At 40.1% G+C, this 19,439-nt stretch overlaps 1 protein-coding gene and 2 long non-coding RNA genes across 6 annotated transcripts in view; 2 read left to right on the top strand and 1 right to left on the bottom strand.

Annotated features, from left to right (window-relative positions):
* The window catches only part of LOC146480826 (uncharacterized), a 6,050-nt gene extending 5,245 nt beyond the window's left edge, over nucleotides 1-805 (bottom strand). The window contains exon 1 of the mRNA XM_085109185.1: nucleotides 1-805. This exon is cut by the window's left edge and continues 5,245 nt beyond it. The gene's annotated coding sequence lies outside the window, so the exon portion shown is untranslated.
* LOC146480825 (uncharacterized) overlaps nucleotides 1-1,388 on the top strand; it is an 83,637-nt gene extending 82,249 nt beyond the window's left edge. For 3 of the 4 annotated variants that reach the window (XR_014864603.1, XR_014864600.1, XR_014864602.1), the window contains one exon: nucleotides 818-1,388. This is a non-coding gene — a long non-coding RNA (uncharacterized LOC146480825). The remainder of the gene's footprint in view (nucleotides 1-817) is intronic. The other variant, XR_014864601.1, reaches the window with a different exon arrangement.
* A 6,930-nt stretch (nucleotides 1,389-8,318) lies between these two features.
* Nucleotides 8,319-16,288, top strand: LOC146480824 (uncharacterized). Its single transcript, XR_014864615.1, has 3 exons — nucleotides 8,319-8,476; nucleotides 13,426-13,492; nucleotides 15,742-16,288. It is a non-coding gene; the product is annotated as an uncharacterized LOC146480824 (long non-coding RNA).
* Nucleotides 16,289-19,439: the final 3,151 nt, after the last annotated feature.

The following is a 19,439-nucleotide window of genomic DNA, read 5'->3' as shown; positions in this document are numbered from 1 at the left end:
AGATTACAGAAAAGAGTAATGAAAAAAAAAATTAAAGTAAAAGTGTCAAATTAATATGTTTGAGCTGTTTGTTGAGCGAGGTTCGCTCCAATTCGAGATCCCGAAACTGATGATGATACGGTTGTATCCGAACATGTCTTTCAAATTCAAAAGTGTGTGTATTTTCCTCATTTCGAACCTTTCAACGATAGTCGCTTACAGAAATATACAGTTAATTAAATAACTCGGGAACTGAGTGGAGAAGGGGGTACACAACAAAGTTTTACACGGGGAGGCTCGACCCCAAGGTCCAAATCTTTACCCTATTATATATACAATTTTTGACAGAAAAGGTAACCCTTTCATCTGGCCTGCCACACAAAATGGTACCATGTTCACATGCATACAGTTGAAACCGCAACTCATTTCGTTGGATCAGTACGAGATATCTGTGAAGGCCCTTTTAAATACCTAAATCACAGTTTTTTCTATCCTTTTCTATACTTAACCTTGTAAAATCCCAACCTCCAGCCTAAAAAAGAAACCTCTTTTGGGTGAGGCCTCCCTGTTTAGGCCGTTCAGTACGGAGCACTTCCCCCGCCTACCCCATCGGGGAATTAACACATATAAAGAAAAGGGAAAATAGTAAACAAACGAGGCCAGTTTAATTATACGGCCACCAAGTCCAAAGAAGGGAACACATGGTAGAAAAAAATGGTGTGCAGTCAGCTTAAGAGTGCTCTTGGCTGCAGCTGGTGCTAGAGGCCGGTGCTTTTTATACCAATAAAAATCAAAACTGACAATACTCATTTTCGCTACATCTGTTTTGCTTTGTCAGATCCACCGCCCGGATTATCCAAAGTTCCAGCAATTCTTCCTGTTGCTTTCTCCATGTTGGAAAAGGTAGAAGTGGCGAGCAGCAAGGGTTGCCTTTCTGCTTTTTCCTTAAAAGAAGATCTGTCTGTCGGCATTGAATCACAATTGTAAACATGAAGTGCTTTGAGTCAACGAGTTTTATTGGCGTTAAGGTTGTGCAGTTTGTTTCGCTGACCAAATGAAAATGAGTGTTTCCTGTTAGTAATTCGTTGATTGACATTTGATTTATTAATTAACTGCGTGAATGACAGTTAGTGGCGCAATCGCTAAGTAAAGTTGGCTTTAGAGTTCATATGACACGTTTTCCATGTTAGAGAGCAGTCGGTGTTTTCACATAGCTAACCTGTATATTTTGACTGGATAACGTCACAGAAGTAAGTAATATGTTTTGTAACCGATTGAATTTTTGAGTGTTGTAATTTTATATTTCTCGCAAGTATTTTTCATGAATCGCTCACTATCAGATTTCTCAAAAACTGTGTATTGCTTCTTACAGATTAAATAAAACAAAACTAAAATTAAAGATTATACGATTCCCCGTCCAGTCATCTACTCAAGAACCATTTTTCCCCAGACCACAGTTGCTCTGGAGTATTTGAAATCGAAGGAGATGTGCATCATTTTTTCGATTGTTGCAAATGATTTTGCGGTGTATTTCACTCCAGTCCTCGTACGGGGGACTAAGGGAAGTGGTCAAAACTACCATAACACGACTCACCAAACCACAAAATAGATGGTGTCCGCCTGCAGCCCCCCCTCCTCAACCTCAAAAGATGGTGTCTTAACTGCATAGCCACCCCTCTATCCTGCAGTAAAAAATTACAATGAGATTCAAACCTAGTTCTCTTTTCTTGTTTATCGAGCAATGTTAACCCTGGTTGCTGAATATTTTTGTGTCAACTCAAATTTTAAGGCCAATAAAATTTTGTTGGTTATGTTCATGAGACAGATGATGTCTTTGATAACCTCCCTACACAAGACGAGGTGGGTCCACTTCGAACAAACTTGTTATGACCAGTTCCCTAAATCTCCCGGATAAAAGCCACCTGGCCTCCTATTTGTAAAATAAGTTAATATTTCAACTCAGCTTAAATCGCCCAAAATACTGGCTGGGATGAATTTCCGTGGAGGGGGAAGGGGGAGGGGTGGGGCGTGAGTGCATAAGTTTTGTCTGAGGGGTACGTAGAGAAATAAGGGGAGGGGGAGGATGCTCAGAAGAAAAAATCTCAATATTTCAGATCTTCAGAAATTGGCATCTCTGCATAAACCTTTTTCATAAATGGCGGCCGATAAATTATTCTTTTGTTTTCATGAAAATTAGCCTTACTAGCCTCTTCAGCATGTGCAAAATTCAAAAGAATTTTTACGTTGAAATTAGGTTAGTAGGGCCAACTAACATATATTGAAAAGAATAATAAATCGGCCGCCATTTATGAAAAAGGTCTATTATGTATCTCCTTCAACATCAAATCCGAAAATGAATGTATCAGAATAAAATCTTGTATTGTGGTCTCTGCTTTCGCTTCGACAGATGAGTCAGTTTCAGTCTGTGGTTGTGTTACTAAGTCGGGGGCATCTCTTGTGCCCGGGGGGGTACTCCCTTATATGGGCTATATAGGTATGTGCGGTGTTTTTAGAAGAAGCTACTTCAGGTCATAAATAGGGTAGGGAAGATCGCAGATTTTAGTCATAAATAGGGTAGGGAAAATCGCAGATTTTAGTCATAAATAGGGTAAGGGTTTTGGGAAGCGGGCTGCACACCCCTACCCAATTTTTTTTGGTTTACCCCCCCCGGGCTCTTGTGTGACTACGGCTATCTTAGAATGTAATGTTAGCAAGAAATAACACGTACCGAATGCCTATCCATGTTATGGTACACGCGCCTCATAAAACTACCCCATTAAACACACAGCACTTCACGACACTTGAAAACATTGTATTTGTCGCTCAACAAAACTCACTTTGTCTCACGAACATTCTGCCCCGGATGTATGTGTTGACCTACGTCATACATCACGTGTTGCGAACTTCCGCTTCGGGCTACTTTTCCATTTCCGGTTACTTTTATCAATGTTTACTACCTAACAGCTACACAGGTTTCCATTGAATATGACATATTTTATACCTCTTAACCGAGTTTTTTCCCGTTGATTTATGGCCCAAGCTGGGCCATAAATCAACGGGAAAAAGCGAGTACAGTGAAATACGGCACCGCAGGCTTAGTCAGCTCACGAATGTTCTTTGAATACTTTCTGTTCTAAATCTAAATATAATTATGTCGGCAAGGTGGCATCACGCCAACTCTAGAATAATAATAAATAAAACTACTAACTGAGTTAATAAGAATTATTACCGCAGGTCAGTCACGCCGCAACCCTTCAATCGTAACCAAACTCGCAGCCGAACTTGCAGCGCTTCACAGCCATTTGATTTGGCCTCGTAGCTAAGAACATTTAGCACAAGATTTCCCAATGTGTATGAATTCAAAAGAACAGCACAAGTTATCGAAAATTGGATTTAGTTTTTGTAAAAGACGAGAGAGCCGAAAAACATGAAAATAACCAAAGAGATAACATTCTAATTCAATGAGCTCAGATTAACCGCAGATTTACAGCAGATTAATCTTGAATTGAGACTAGTGGAACATTGCAGTCCGCGTGAAGGCTCGAATATAGACGTCACCGCAGGAAGCTCTTGGAATAAAAGGTTGCCTGAAACGATGTTTAGTCTACTTTCTGTTTTATTTTTATCTTGGAAAATAAAGTCAGAAACTTTCCTAAATAGTTCGAGAAATAAGTTGAAAATTAGAGAGGGTCACTTTGAAAATGTCGTACGTGGCATTGAGAAGAATAGCAGGATCTACCAAATCCTGCGAGTCAGCGAGCCATGTGAGTCACGCGAGTCATGCGAGCCTTTTTTTCTTCGATTGGTCTGTGAGATCGTCGATCATTTCACCAACAAAAAATTTAAATTCAGCTAAAAAAGTGCTTAAAATTGAAATATTCTATGAAAATTCACTTACCTTGCTTCGGTTGCCAGAACTGTCGCTAGTGCGTCAAATATAAAATATGGGCGAAACATCTTGGACGAATTTTGATATTGGATATGGGCGAAGATCACGTTATTCTTCAGTCAGAACATAAAATACGGCTGGGTATTTCCCTGGGACTAATTGACCAGCCTGTAAGCTTGGATGGCTGCGAAAGTGTTGCTAGTGACTACATAGAATTAGAAGTGACCACCTTTGATCCTGTTAATGGGCAAAATGTCAAAATCGGTTAATGTATATGTACCAAATTTGCAAAAATTCTGAAAACGTCAAATTAAGGGTTAAGGTCTTCGACAAAGCCGTGAATGATGCACTCTCCTCGGTCGCAGTGGAATATGGCACCACAAACGTCGATTATCTCGGATGTGGTTAGGATCACAAGTCATACTTTGGAGACGAAGGGGCGGGGGGTGGTGGAGCACTTTGGAAAGGACTTTGTCTAGCTAAAGAGATCGTTTTAAAGAAAAGACTGTATTTGACTTTTTTCGTTTTAAACAACACCTAAATCGGCATAAAATTTACTTCCGAGACAGCCAGTCCAAAAATAAATTGCAGTCGCCGATGTTGGATGCTTACAACGCCCCAATTTTAACACAGGCGGATCAAGCAGCAGAACAGCTTGACGTATTGATAGAAAAAAGTCAACCAATGTAAAAGAAATGCAGGGCTACAAGTCATGGTGGTGGAGACGTCAGGCGCGATGCCAACGATAGTGTCGAAGCTAGTCGGCCAGTAACTGGGCTTACTCTGCTGAAGAAGCGAACGCAAAATCACTTCGCGCAACGAGATTCGGCTCGTAGCCCTACTAGTCAAGTTCGAGTCACGAGCCAACTGTTCGAGTCAAGGGCCAACTTTTATTTTTCTCTTCCCCCCCCCCCCCCCCCCTTTTTCTTATGTCTATTGGTTGTTAGTGATGTGCTCACTGCAGTATTTCACAGGGGGAGTGAAACGGAATTACTCTGAATGTTAGATCTTTTATACAATAGCCGGTTAACAATGTTCAGTTTGTCTAATCCCGGGGTATCCAATCGATGGAAACCGATGATCGGAAATAAACTGTAGCGAAGATGTGTCACTTGACAAAATACTGCTTAAGTCCACGCTCATCGCTGCCGTCCGCCATTTTGAATGAACAGCTTCCTGTTGCAGCGGCATTCTTCATGAATGAACTCTTTTGTTTTTGGAACATTTTTTTGTGTGTCAAGCTTGCATGTCGTTTTGATTATTATTCTGTTAGTTTTTTTCTGCATAACTTCGTCTATTGTTCCTTAGTTGATTGGTATAAATTCGCGTCTTTGCTTTTTATTCACTCTGGTTTTGTGCTTTGGAGAATACAGTTTTAGGTTTCGCGTTTTTTTCCTACATCGCTTCGTTTGTCCGTTTTAAAGGCCATATAATGTTTGTAAGTATTATTTTTTGGCTCGTCATTTCTGCTTAGTTTGTTATTTTTATATATATATTCTTGTGTTTTGGTTCGTCCTTTTGCTGTAGTAACTTGTATTTTCCTTGTTTATTTCTCTAGCAACCGTATCGATTATTGCATTCGCATCGATTAGCGCAACGTTTACCGCATCGGATATTTGACATTAAAGAAGAAGTTAAGAAACGCGTTGGAGCAATAGTTTTTGGCCCCTTCAGCTTCCTTTTCCTTACCTTGTAGGAATTCACACACTGTTCATCCACCAAACAGGCCTGAACGGGATTCGAACCCATGACCTCCACGATGCCGGTGCAGTGTTCTATCAACTTAGTCTCCTTCGCAGACGCTCGGGCCGGAGTCACGCAACGCTCCCCGTCCCCACGCGGCCGCGTGGGGACGGGGAGCGTTGCCAATAGTGCCATGCCAAACTCTGCGTTGGCATGGAATGGACGGGCCGAAACATGCAGCTGCATGACAGATTTTCGGCATATTAAATAGGCCAACTCCAGAAAAAAACCAGGTTTGAAGCATTACTATAAAAGTCCACAAGCACACCTTTTAATAAAGACACCAATAAACTAATAGTGTTAAAGGTATCCCACTATCTCTCAATTATATTTTTCAATTCCTTCTAGATGAATCGTGAGGCCTCATAAATTACGAAAGCCGAGGAGGGACTTCCGACTTCGGACTTCTGACTTCCGACTTCCGACTTCCGACTTCCGACTTCCGACTTCCGACTTCCGACTTCTGACTTCCGACTTTTGTCTTCCGACTTCCGACTTCCGACTTCTGACTTCCGACTTCCGACTTCCGACTTCCAACTTTTTTTTTTATTTTTAATTTTTTTTATTTTTATTATTATTTTTTTAAATAAACTCTAGTGAGCAGCACACAGCAACAGATCTTGTCAACTTCTTTATTATCTACTACCGGTTTCGTCTGATAACACAGACTTCATCAGGGAGTTAGAACAAGAAAGTGAGGGAGCATATTTTATACCTAATCATTGTAGTACAAATCACGTTCCAACATGGGTGTGAACAGCGAAAAAACACCCAAAAAGCATTACGTGCAGGATATGACGGAAATACTGCGTGACGCTGAAAATGCGCAATGTTTAATTTTAGGGCTCACGGATTTAATGTTACAGTCAATCCAGGTCACGCGTGAACAGTATTTCTAAGAATGAAATGAACATTCGAATTTCTCTTTGTAATGCCCGACGTGTGAATGGAATGTTGGACATTTCTCTGGAAATCGTTCCGAAAAAGACGCATTGACCGAAAAAAAGATTCAAAATACTTGGGAAACAATTGTTATTCTTGAAATATTCAATTTTGCAAAGTAAACAAAAATTCATAGCTTTATACCGTCAATAAGCTAGGGAAATTTATACGGGAACTCTGAAATCTCGTTGGCGATTTTCAAAACTGACATGTAAATCTCCGTTCAAATTTCAAAAATATCGTTCACGCGTGACCTGGGTTGACCGTAAATCTTAACGTTAAATCTTTAATAGAAAAAACTACCTCCAAAGATACGGGATCGCAATGGGTACAAAGATGGCAGTATCCTTTGCCAATATTTTCATGGCAGAGATCGAAACAGAAATAATTGGCCGTAGTGCTACAAAACCGCTTGCATGGAAGAGATACATCGATGATGTCTTCTCTCTATGGAACGTAAGCAAAAATGAAATCCAAACTTTTATAGAGCTAGCCAACAACTATCATGCGACCATAAAATTCACGGCTGAAATTGCAGAAATTGAAATCACTTTCCTTGACACATGTGTATACAAGGGCGAAAAAGTAAAAAATGAATCAAAACTTGACGTGCGCACGAACTTCAAACCGAGAGAAACGTTCCAGTAAAGCATTTTTCTTCCTGCCACCCTCCAGGCGTCAGGAGAGGCTTTACCAAAGGCGAAGCCTTAAGACCTCTCAGAAAAAACTCTTCAAAAACAAAATTTGAAGGAAACATCACTCTATTCAAACAGAGACTACGCAACAGAGGTTACCCCGATAACCTTATAGATAAAACTCTCTCAGAAGTCAATTTCAGCGAAAGAATGTCGGCACTACAAAACAAACTAAAAACGCACAAAAACATTTTGCCGTTACTTCACTAGAGTTTATTTCAAAAAAAATAAAAAAAAAATTAAAAAATAAAAAAAAAAAGTTGGAAGTCGGAAGTCGGAAGTCGGAAGTCGGAAGTCGGAAGTCGGAAGTCCGAAGTCCGAAGTCCGAAGTCGGAAGTCGGAAGTCGGAAGTCGGAAGTCAGAAGTCAGAAGTCAGAAGTCCGAAGTCGGAAGTCGGAAGTCGGAAGTCGGAAGTCGGAAGTCAGAAGTCAGAAGTCCGAAGTCGGAAGTCCGAAGTCGGAAGTCCGAAGTCGGAAGTCCGAAGTCGGAAGTCCCTCCTCGGCTTTCGTACATAAATACATTAACTGTGGTCACTAACTCAGGTTGTTGTTCAACTCCACTTCAATTTTCACTTAATTTATCAACCTTTGGTAACAGATTCAAGCTAGGAAGAAAATACCCTCCCTCTTTATCTCTGTATAAACGTTTTTCATCACAATCCAATGTTCCTAAATCTGTCTAAATTATTTTCCAATTTTTCACGACAATTTCTCTTCAGCTGTCTTTTATAATTAGGTAAACATCAACTAACGTTCCCAATTGGTTAGGGCGCCAGCCTGTAGAGCCGGAGCTCGCAGGTTCAAACTGGCCGTGGCAGGGAATTGTGGATTGAATTCGTAATATGCTCGTAGAGGTAAAGTTATAAACGTAAAATATGTAAAACCCACATATTTGAAATCCATGTGTATGTTTTGTTTCACAGTTAGCAGATTGTCACCATTAAAACCAATCTATTCAGTTATCGAAATGTTAGACCTCTCACTGAAGTTTCATAACACAGTTGTATGATTGTTTTTAATCACAAGATTAACACAAGTCCCATCAGGTGATAAACAACGCCGAATTTGATGAACATAACATGTTATTCCAATCAGCTGTTTGCTCATAGTTTTCTTGATTCTTCGCAAGTGAGGGTGTCGATTTTTCCCGGTCTGTTTAAATAACATTCAGCCTCCAAACAAGGACAGTTATTGCCATATCCTTGTCGAAGATGTCTGCAACAAGCGAGGTACATGAGGGTTATTATAATCAATCTTACTCTATTTTATCGAAGTTTTTTTCCTATTCCATGCGGGGTGGGATAAGAGAGAGCTCTGGGAAAGGATAAGAGCACTTGTCGAAGGATAAGATTCACATATTTTTAACACCTCGCTTCAGTTCAGATAATTGTCGTGGGAATTGTTTTACCGGCAACATTTACAGTTAAAGAGGTATTCTACACTAACTTGACAACTATTCAAAGCTGGTTAAATAAATCGAAACTTGCCGAATTCTACTTCAATTGAGAATCGTGTGGGATGTTTTGAAATTGATTCGGCCATCCAACAGTTCAACAGATATTCAGGAGACAAACTAACTTCCGAGTTAGGATTTCGAGTTAGATTTTCGAGTAAGGACGTAGATTCGTTTTTTTCGAGATGGTTACTAGTAATCCAGCTGCAACGAATCGGTTAGTTCGTCCCTAAACCGTCTCGTGTATTCCCAGTGCAGTCAACAAAAGAGATCCTGTAGGGGTGGGGTTCAGTAGTTCTCTTTTTTTTTTTGCGTCTTTTCTGAAGCATGGGTTTATAATTCGAAAAGAGAGCGAAATTGTTGAAATGATACCGAGAACTCATCTCTATCATTTCTAAAGAATCAGCAACTGAAGAGAACCACAAGATTAGGATCCGAAACCGCGGTCTTACCTGACCATTGCCTAAAATGCCACAGAATTTACTAACGGCCGAAGGACTCGTAGCAGCCCCTGGCCAGAGCAACACAGAAGAATTGCCTAATCATGCTATGGTGTAATCAAAACACAGGAGGAAAATACTAAGCTACCGCAACACAAAGCTTACAATTACAGAGCGGTAGCAAAAACACAGCCGTAACTCAAAGTGGCCTTTAGCCTTCAATTTAACGCATTGTATAGCTTTCAAAAGGCCCACTCTGGGACCTTCTCTCGCCGCAGGATTGTGCCAGCTCATGCGAGTTAAAGCGAGTTAAGGCAAGTTAACGAAAAATTGAGCTTTCCTATCAGTTGCGAGTTTGTGCGAGTTAAGGCGAGTTAGGGGAAAATGACTCACCTAATGATAAGTGATAAGGGTTAAAACATATAATATGCTTTAGTAACGTACATCCAAAGCTGCCTTCCAATCTTTGTATGTCTTGTATATATAACAAGGCTCCATGTTTCCCAATTACGAAAAAAATTAAACGAAAAAATTTCAGATAAGCCAAAAAATTCACTAAAGCAAAATACTATTTAAATTTAAGAATTGAATACTTTCCTCACCACAAGGCATCCCTTAATTTCCATTATCTGCTTTGTCTAGCATTGTCAAAACCCTAGTCGTCAGTGATGAATCTTCCCTGCTTCGCATTTTTACATTTAAAACTTCGACTGTACATTTCCAAGCTTAAAAGGAGGTTTTTTATCGATGCGAATTAAACAGAGCGAAGTTGAGAGAAGGTATGGGACACGTCTATTTTGGGTGCTTTTCTAGACACGTGGACCCGAACAGATTTCATTCAGTTTTTCTGGGTTTAGAAAACGATTTCAAGAAATCAAAACCACCACATTACTAGAACTACCATAGGGTATCCTTAGTCAATTTATGAAGGACTTTCATTTTTTATCATGTGCCACCTCTCGCTTGATGTTAGTCACATTCCCTCTTAAAGGATTCTGGCTACATCGCAGGCTTTTCTTTTTCAATTCTCATTAAGCTCCATTAGATTATAAGATGATACTATTGCTGCGGCTATTTATTAACATAAACAGCTTCTATGTATATATTTGCAAAGTAATTAGATTTGCAACTACAAACAAAATTTATTGTAAATCATTGGTCAGCTTAAAACTAAAATTTAATATTCTGTTATTATGTTTTTGTATTTCTTTGTCTCGCTTAGAAGTATAAGACTAAAATTTACTATTTTATGAATACTTTTTTGTGAATACTGTTTGTTCTCTTTGTTAATGTTCCATACTTTGTGGACCAAAATACTAACAGTCAATGTGGGATTTTTAACTGAATATCCCTAGGCCCTGTGACCCCATGCCTCTGGAATTTCCGCCATGTTTAGCACTGCAGTCTTTTTCATAGGCATCATCAGAAACTAGTTAGTATGCTTAGGTTGTTTCTGGTAGTTCCATTGACAAATCCAGTAGTGACTCCAAGGCGTGACAAGGTTAATTTAGAAATACCATTGCCACAGAGGCTATTGGAAATTCCAGAAGGATGGGACGGGTCAATTTATGTATTTTTTTTTAAAGGTAAAGACCCTGTTTTCCTTACGAATCACCACTATGTAAAGTATATGAAATGATTCATATATGAACTGCGGATGTAGATGAAAGTGAGAAGTGACCATCGCAGTGAATTTTCCAATTTATGCAATTGGAAATTAGAAGCCTGAAAAAAATTCAGGCTTCAACGGGATTCGAACCCGTGACCTCCGCGTTACCGGTGCGATGCTCTACCAACTGAGCTATGAAGCCACACATTGGGAGCAAGGTCCGATTGTAGGTTCCCATTTTCCCGTGAGAGGAGTGAAACGATGTAAAGTATATGAAATGATTCATATATGAACTTCTCACTTTCGAATCACTATCTTTTGCACTTTTGAAATCCATATTCTTTGGCGACTTCCCTTTGGGATTAATTTTGAAATCACACTGAAAGTGGGATGAGATAATTAAATTGGTATCTACTTTTCTGAGTGGCGAGATGGAGCGAGTTTAGGCGAGTTAAAGAAGTTTGAACATAATCTGAAGTTGCGAGTTAAGGCGAGTAAAGGCGAGTTAAGGCGAGCTAAGGTCCCAGAGTACGCCTTTTCAAAGAAGCTACAATGCTAAAGAAAGGATCAAGATACAAATAACCGTGATAAGAAACACATCTTTCCTATAAAGAAGCTAATAGCCAGGCCCGGCGATACAAAAGCTGCAAGATAATAATTACTACACGGTTCAAATCTTATCCTTACAAAGATAACAAGATGCCCCTAATGGAATTTTCACAGGATGCTTAATGTGGCCTCATTTATTCCCATTCTATGCTTCGCAGATTATCTAAAAAAAAAACCTAGACACAGTCTGCCCTGTGGGCATCCCGTCTAACAACAAGAGGTCAAATAGATAGAACGAGAAGATAGAACGCATAACCCAGAAATGGCCTTAAAAATATAAAATACAAAACATGCGACAGTTACACACATGGCTTTATTCAGTGACTATCGCGCAAATCCTCTAAACCATAAATGTTATTAATAAGAAAATACAGCGCTAAAAGAAAATTTACATAGAGCACCACTCTGAAAAGGGTGTTCTCTGAAAGACATACCCGTGAGGGCAAAACTTTTATTTAGGCTAAAACACGTACATGATAGTCGCACAGGCCTGTCAACCCTATTATTGCCTCCTTCTCTTCCATCTTGAAAATACCTCAAGACGATGTGCAACACCGCTAATAAAAGTACGTTGTGTAAAACATTGAAAATTTATTGGAAACCGGCCCCCAAAAACTCCCACCAAAAAAAACCTTACTTGAGAATCCATCTCGAAATCCAACTCGAAATCCTAACTCGGTGATTAGCCAACCTCGAGATTTAGTTGTAGTTTTAAAGAAAATCTTTTGCTTTCTTCCTTAAAATGTCGGAACAAAATTTCGTACACTGGAATACAATTAAATTCCTTTCGTTTTCGAAGAGACAAATACCTCGATAAAAATATGAAGTAGCACTAGCTATAGCCTTTTGGTAAAACCAACGACAGCTCGAAAATTCTGGAAATGTGACTGCATTGGCTTAATAAAATATGTCTTTAAAAGACCACCAAACGATCTGCAGGAACACAGGGACAACCTAAGCCGTCTGCCATTGACTGGATAAAAAAAACACTAATAATAGCACGTAGGGTACAAAGCTCTCTTTGTATTTTCGATAAATTTAATTAAGCCGTGATTGTCTGTTCGGTATTGGAATACGTTGTTTCGTGTTTCAACTTTGTCAGTTTGAAAAGCGTCTACCTCAACCTGAAATCATAAGTACGCGTCGAATGCATCTAGAAATCCGCTTCAATCTTCCCAGTGTTTTATTGGATTTTCAATCTTTTACTGAAAACCTGCTTCTAAGTATGCTTTTGCTCATCCTCTGACGATATTATTTTATCATATTTGGTTAAAAACAAGTATGGATCGCGTCTCCAAAGGAACATGAAAAGAAAAAGTGGGAAACGTGATCGCGCCGGGCGGAAAAAATCGCCTGCGTTGACTAAAATAACGAGAGAAGTAAATCAAGAACAATGGACAGCAAATCACCAATATATATATATTGGAAACATTGCATCTTCTCAACCTGGCGATAGGTTTGTGAGGAGGAAACCTTTTTAAACGATTAGTACGATTCAAACTTCGCGTCCTGGCTGCTTGGTTTGGACCTCAGACGAAGACAAGGTTCGGTAGACAGTCGATTATCTCCTCGACAAGGACAACCTCTAGTAGGACCTTGTTTTCTACTGGGCGAGCAAGCGCTCTTGCAATGACATGAGTTCGGTTCCTAAATTTAGATAGCGGAGAAGTTGTAGAAACGAAATTATAAAAGCGAAATAAATGATTGAAAGCAGAAATGAACGATTCAATGATGTTTCGACTTCAGAGGTATTCGTTGACGTTAAGCTTTCCCTGGACAAGTCCATCAGAAAATTCTCCATGGTTTCAAGAAAACGAGTGTTGTAATATGATATTAGGTCTATAATCACTAATTTGACTGACAAATACTTCGACTCCATAAGGTTTGTTTAGGTTGCGCTTTGTTATTAAAGGATGCGCTTCTCAGCGCGAGGCTTGTGATGAAGTGTGATATGCAAATCAGCTAACAAATAGTATCTAAAGCGCATGTGCACCAGCTGATTGTGTCCCTTTAAGTTCTTTAATGTTCTTGTTGAGTGCCCCTGACATTCCATGTTTGTTTGCACAGATCGTGCTCCTGGACGAAACCTCACTTCAAGCTGTGGAGGACCATTCCGAAACAACTGATCGCAAAGGTAATGTGAATAGTGATCAGATACTGACTCTTTATTATCTGTCAGCCTTTCCACTGTTTCTGTAGGAAGTACACAAGTACACAAGTTTCCATGGCTTCGCCCTACCGTATCGATAACTTAGTATCGCACTTGCAGTATCGAATTCACAAACACGCGGATCGTCCGCAGGATCTTGGTGATTGTTGTGTAGTCATACAGAGAAGTGACTCCAGTGTCATTGCTTGTATTCAACTCATTTTTTATTTTGTAATCAAGAAAGTATATCAAGAGTACAGCACTAGTTAACAGTAATACAACTTTGTACTTTTGAACAGTGTAATTATTATGTAACAGGAAAAGTACAATCATGATGAAAATGATGCAATACATTACAGTGATATTCAAAATGGCGGACCGCGTAGCATTGTCACGTGAAACACACCTGATTACGTCTTCGCTGCACTTTATCCGGGATAGACTTCAAGGGGTCCCTTACTGGATAGTCAAGAGGTCGCGCAAAATAGCCGAGCGCGAAAACACTGGAGAGAACGAGCGGAGGGGGGCTTGGGGAGAGGCGGGAAAAAGGGGAAAGTCTCTTCTCGTTTATTTTACTTCGCTCCAGTCTCGCTGCGCTGTGAGTGCACCCTCTCGACTAACCAGAAAGGGACTGCTTGCATCTCTATATCCGGGACCAAAGGTGGTATCCATCCGGCAGTAATCATAAGGGGTATCGAATGGTCTCATTTAATTTAAAAGTGCTCGCAAAATTTGGACTCTGCTCGAATTGCTCGCAAAAATTACACGGGCGCTCGCTTGCTCGTGCTCGCAAATTTTTTGCAACTGCTCGCATGCTCGCATTCTCGTTAACATGTGCTCGATTGCTCGAAACTTAATCCTCCTTTGTAGTTATTTTTTATACATATATAAACGATAAATCGGTTATGATATGGTTAAAACAAAAAGGTTGAAACATCCTTACCTCTAGCTTCAGTCTTTCTTCAACTGAGTTCAGACTGTAACTGTTGTTCTGTTTTGGAGGTGTCAGCCAGATTATTAGCTATTACTTGGCGCAAAACAACGTATCTTATTTTAAATAAAAGAGAGATTCCGGCTAGAGGAAAATTTACGAAGTACTCGAAGTGTTCGCTGCTCGCCATGTGTATTTTCTAAAGTGCTCGCTGCTCGCAAGAAAAAATTGTCAACTGCTTGTGCTCGCAAAAATAAACACACTGCTCGCAATGTCGCAAATTCTCGCAAAGACCATGCGATACCCCTATCACAGATCCCGGATAAACTGTAGCGAAGATGTACACGTCACTTGACAAAATACTGCACACATCTTCAAACACCCACAAACCTCAGAACGTTGTCGTCAATTTTGCTCAGCGGATTGTTTCGAAATCCTTGATTCTGCCCCCACTTAATTTCAACTTAAACTAAAGGAGGCCATGTATATAAACTGGGAAAAGGCCAATTTAAGGACGGTGCCTACTATTGTTACTGCGCATACGTTCTGCGCATCGCGAGATACTCAGGTTTCCTATGGGTGGTTCTTACTAATACAGGAATATTTTTGCGCGGTTTAAAACTATGCGGAGAAAGCAGAACTTACCAAATACCTTTGGTATCTCAAAAGAAAATTGGGGGTAACCATGCATTTTTCAGAGAAAATTAAGCTTCAATTTAGGAAAAAATCCCATACATTGCTTTATATTTTGGCGCTTTTTAGAGATATTGTTGCGTAATTATCTCTGAAAAATGCGTGGTTACCCCCAATTTTCTTTTTGGATTTCAATAGGACTTGCTAAGATCTGATTTTCCCGGATAGTCATAAACCGCACAAAAATACTTCGGTATTAGTAGGCACCGTCCTTAAATCAACAAGTTCATCATGTCAACCTGGCACTTACGCTTTAGGCTTCATTTCTTTCTAACACTTTGTTACTCACTCAAATATGCTCTCTATTTTTGTCACTTAATCATAGTTAACTATGCATGTTTCGCTTATAATTAGTTGTTATATAATCCTAACGGTTCCTCAAATACTCTGTAACTGGCGATGATGTTTGTAACATCGAAACATGTCTTACAAATTAAAAAATGTCCTAATGTTCTTAAAAATTACACATGTTAGTAAAAAAAATGGTGTGCAGACAACTCAAGAGTGCTTTTGGCTGCAGCTGGTGCTAGAGTCCAGTGCTTTTTATTCCAATCAAAATCAGTCAAAACTGTCAATACTCATTTTCGCTACATCTGTTTTGCTTTGTCAGATCCACCGCCCAGATCATCCAAAGTTCCAGCAATTTTTCCTGTTGCTTTTTCCATGTTGGAAAAGGTAAAAGCGGCAAACAGCTTGGGTTGCCTCTCTGCTGTTACCCATTTCACTGAAGATACCAACCTAGATGGCGAATGAAGTGCTTTCAATCAACGAGCTTTAGTAGTAGATAAAATATGAGGGGGAGATCTGTTTGGGCGTTTATAGACGCGAATATTTTATCGTACCGTGTGAAATGAAAACAGTAAATTAAATGTATTGTGTTTTGCATTTTAATCAGTAGAGATCTGTATCAAAAGTTCATGATTACTTATTAGCTGAGCAGGAGTTTCAGTGTTTCAAAAGAAATTATACTGTTTCAAAATTCATTGAGTTGTATTGGGGTTTACAGAGATGTACATGTGACTTTAATTCTACCCATTGATTGGTCATAACTTTGATGAATAATTAATGATCGAGCAATGTTGATTCTTGGAAGCTGAATATTTTGTGTCAACTCAAAATTTTAAAGCCAATAAAATTTTGTTGGTAATGTTCATGAGGCAGATGGTGTCTTTGATAACCCCCCTACACCAGACGAGGTGAGTCCACTTCGAACAAACTTGTTATGACCAGTTCCATAAATCTCCCGGATAAAAGCCACCTGGCCTCCTATTTGTAAAATAAGCTAATATTTCAACTCATCTCAAATCGCCCAAAATACTGGCTGGGATGAATTTCCGTGGAGGGGAAAGGGGGAGGGGTGGGACGTGAGTGCATCAGTTTTGTTTGAGGGGTATGGAAATAAGGGGGGAGGGGAGGGTGCTCAGAAGAAAAAAATCTCCATATTTCAGATCTTCAGAGGTTGACATCTCTGCATGGTGTATCTCCCTCAACATCAAATCTGAAGATGAATGTATCAGAATAAAATCTTGTATTGTGGTCTCTCCTTTCGCTTCGCAGATGAGTATTCAGCAGTCAGTCTGTGGTTGTGCCCCTAAGTCGGTGTCATCCCTTGTGTGGGGCTCAAACAATCTTAGAATAAAATCTAATCAAGAAATAACTTGTACCGAATGCCTATCCATGTTATGGTACACGCGCCTCATAAAGCTACCCCATTAAACACACAGCACTTCACGGCACTTGAAAACATTGTATTTGTCACTGAACAAAACTCACTTCGTCTCACGAACATTCTGCCCCGGATGTATGTGTTGACCTACGTCATACATCACGTGTTGCGAACTGACTTCCGCCTCGGGCTACTTTTCCATTTCTGGTTACTTTTATCAATGTTTACTACCTAACAGCTACACAGGTTTCCATTGAATATGACATATTTTATTCCTCTTACTAACCGAGTTTTTTCCGGTTGATTTTTGGCCCAAACGCGCAAAGACTGGACATTTTAGACCAAAAAAAATAAATGACTTTTATCAGGAGCCGCTCCTGCTTTTATACACTAAAAATGCAATTTTAAGAACAGTATACATACTGCCTTTCTGCTTTCTGCTGCTTTCTTTCTGCTTTCTGCGCTTTCTGCTTGAATTGCGTAAAAACTATCAGCCTGGCGGAAATTCGAACCCAAAAAAATACGCGCAGATTTTTCAGACCCAAAAAAATACAGGAGCTGAAAATTTTAGACCCAAAAAAAAAACGTCGGACCCTCCCCCCCCCCCCCCCCCCCCGTCACGTTTATACCCGAGTAATCCACCTGGGGCCGTAACTCTTCAATCGTAACCAAGCTCGCAGCCGAACTTGCAGCGCTTCACAGCCATTTGATTTAGCCTCTGTTAATTGAAGATTTACGGCGTAGATAAGAACATTTAGCACAAGATTTCCCAATGTGTATGAATTCAAACGAACAGCACAAGTTATCGAAAATTGGATTTAGTTTTTGTAAAAGACGAGAGAGCCGAAGAACATGAAATAACCAAAGAGATAACATTCTAATTCAATGAGCTCAGATTAACCGCAGATTTACAGCAGATTAATCTTGAATTGAGACTAGTGGAACATTGCAGTCCGCGTGAAGACTCGAATATAAACGTCACCGCAGGAAGCTCTTGGGATAAAGGGTTACCTGAAACGATGTTTTGTCTACTTTGTGTTTTATTTTCATCTTGGAAAATAAAGTTAGAAACTTTCCTAAATAGTTCGAGAAATATGTTGAAAATTAGAGAGGGTCACTTTTAAACTGTCGTACGTTGCATTGAGAGGAATAGCCGGATCTACCAAATCTGCGGGTCAGCGATGCGTGTGAGTCATGCGAGTCATGCGAGCCATTTTTTTCTTCGATTGGTCTGTGAGATCGTCGATCATTTCACCAAGGAAAAAATTAATTTAGCTACAAAAGTGCTTAAAATTGAAATATTCCATGAAAATTCCCTTACCTCGCTTCGGTTGCCAGAACTATCGCTGGGCGCATCAGATATAAAATATAGGCGAAACATCTTGGACGAATTTTGATATTGGATATGGGCAAAGATCACGTTATTTTTTCGTCAGAACATAAGATACGGCTGGGTATTTCCCTGGGACTCGTAGACAAGCCTGTAAGCTTGGATCGCTGCGAAAGTGCTGCTAATGACTACACCGAATTAGAAATGGCCACCTATGAACCTGTGTTACGGAAAAATGTCAAAATCGGTTAATGTGTATGTACCAAATTTCCAAAAATTCGGAAAAAGTCAAATTAATGGTTGAGGTCTTCGACAAAGCCGTGAATGATGCACTTCTCTCGGTCGTAGTGGAATATGGCATCGCAAATGTTGATTATCTCGGATGTGGGTTGGATCACAAGTCATACGTTGGAGACGAAGGGGCGGCGGGTGGGGACGGGGAGTCACTTTGGAAATGACTTTGTTTAGCTATAAAAGAGATCGCTGTAAAGAAAAGATTGTATGTGACTTTTTTCGTTTTAAACAACACCTAAATCGGCATAAAATTTACTTCCAAGACAGCCAGTCCAAAAATAAATTGCCGTCGCTGATGTTGGATGCTTACGACGCCCCAATTTTAATACAGGCGGATCAAGCAGCAGAACAGCTTGACGAGGGGGGTGAATAGGTCTACGGATCGGCGGATTTGGTGAATATTTTAGCCCGGATTCTGGATTCAGAGCGAAATTTTAACGGATCAGCGGATCCTATGATCACAGCGGATCGCGGTTTTATCCAGTTTTGGGGCCCGGATTTTGGATTTTGGTTGTTGGGAAGTTCAAGTTTGCTCTTTTTTCTCTTATCTACAAGTTTTTGTTTCGATACAGACGTTGGTTACATAAACATTTCGTTGATAGTCATCCTCAACGCTAAAACACAATATCATGCAAGGCAACTCCAACAACTGAAGTCCCTTTGTGTCTCGCGCATCATCTAACGCGGCAAACAATTTGCGGATTCGGATTTAGTTGATTTTTTGAGCGGATCGACGGATTCAGCCATTAATTTTAGCGGATCGGCGGATTTACATACCCCTATTCACCCCCCTCCTTGACGTATTGATAGAAAAAAGTCAACCAATGTAAAAGAAATGAACGGCTACAAGTCATGGTGGTGGTAGCCTGAGTATCAGGCTTTTCAGAGGGCGGGGGCGAAGAGGGGGAAGAGAAGAAGGGGAAAAGGGAAGAAAATCAGGAGAAGACGAAGACGTCAGAAGACGTCAGGCGTGATGGCAACGATGGTGTCGAAGCTAGTCGGCCAGTAATGCTTCCTC

Source organism: Pavona decussata, unplaced genomic scaffold (assembly GCF_977016875.1).
Source record: "Pavona decussata unplaced genomic scaffold, jaPavDecu1.1 SCAFFOLD_52, whole genome shotgun sequence".
NCBI classification, from domain to species: Eukaryota; Metazoa; Cnidaria; class Anthozoa; order Scleractinia; family Agariciidae; genus Pavona; species Pavona decussata.
The sequence above is the reverse complement of the archived record's forward strand: the minus strand, read 5'-3'. Positions and strand labels throughout refer to the sequence as shown.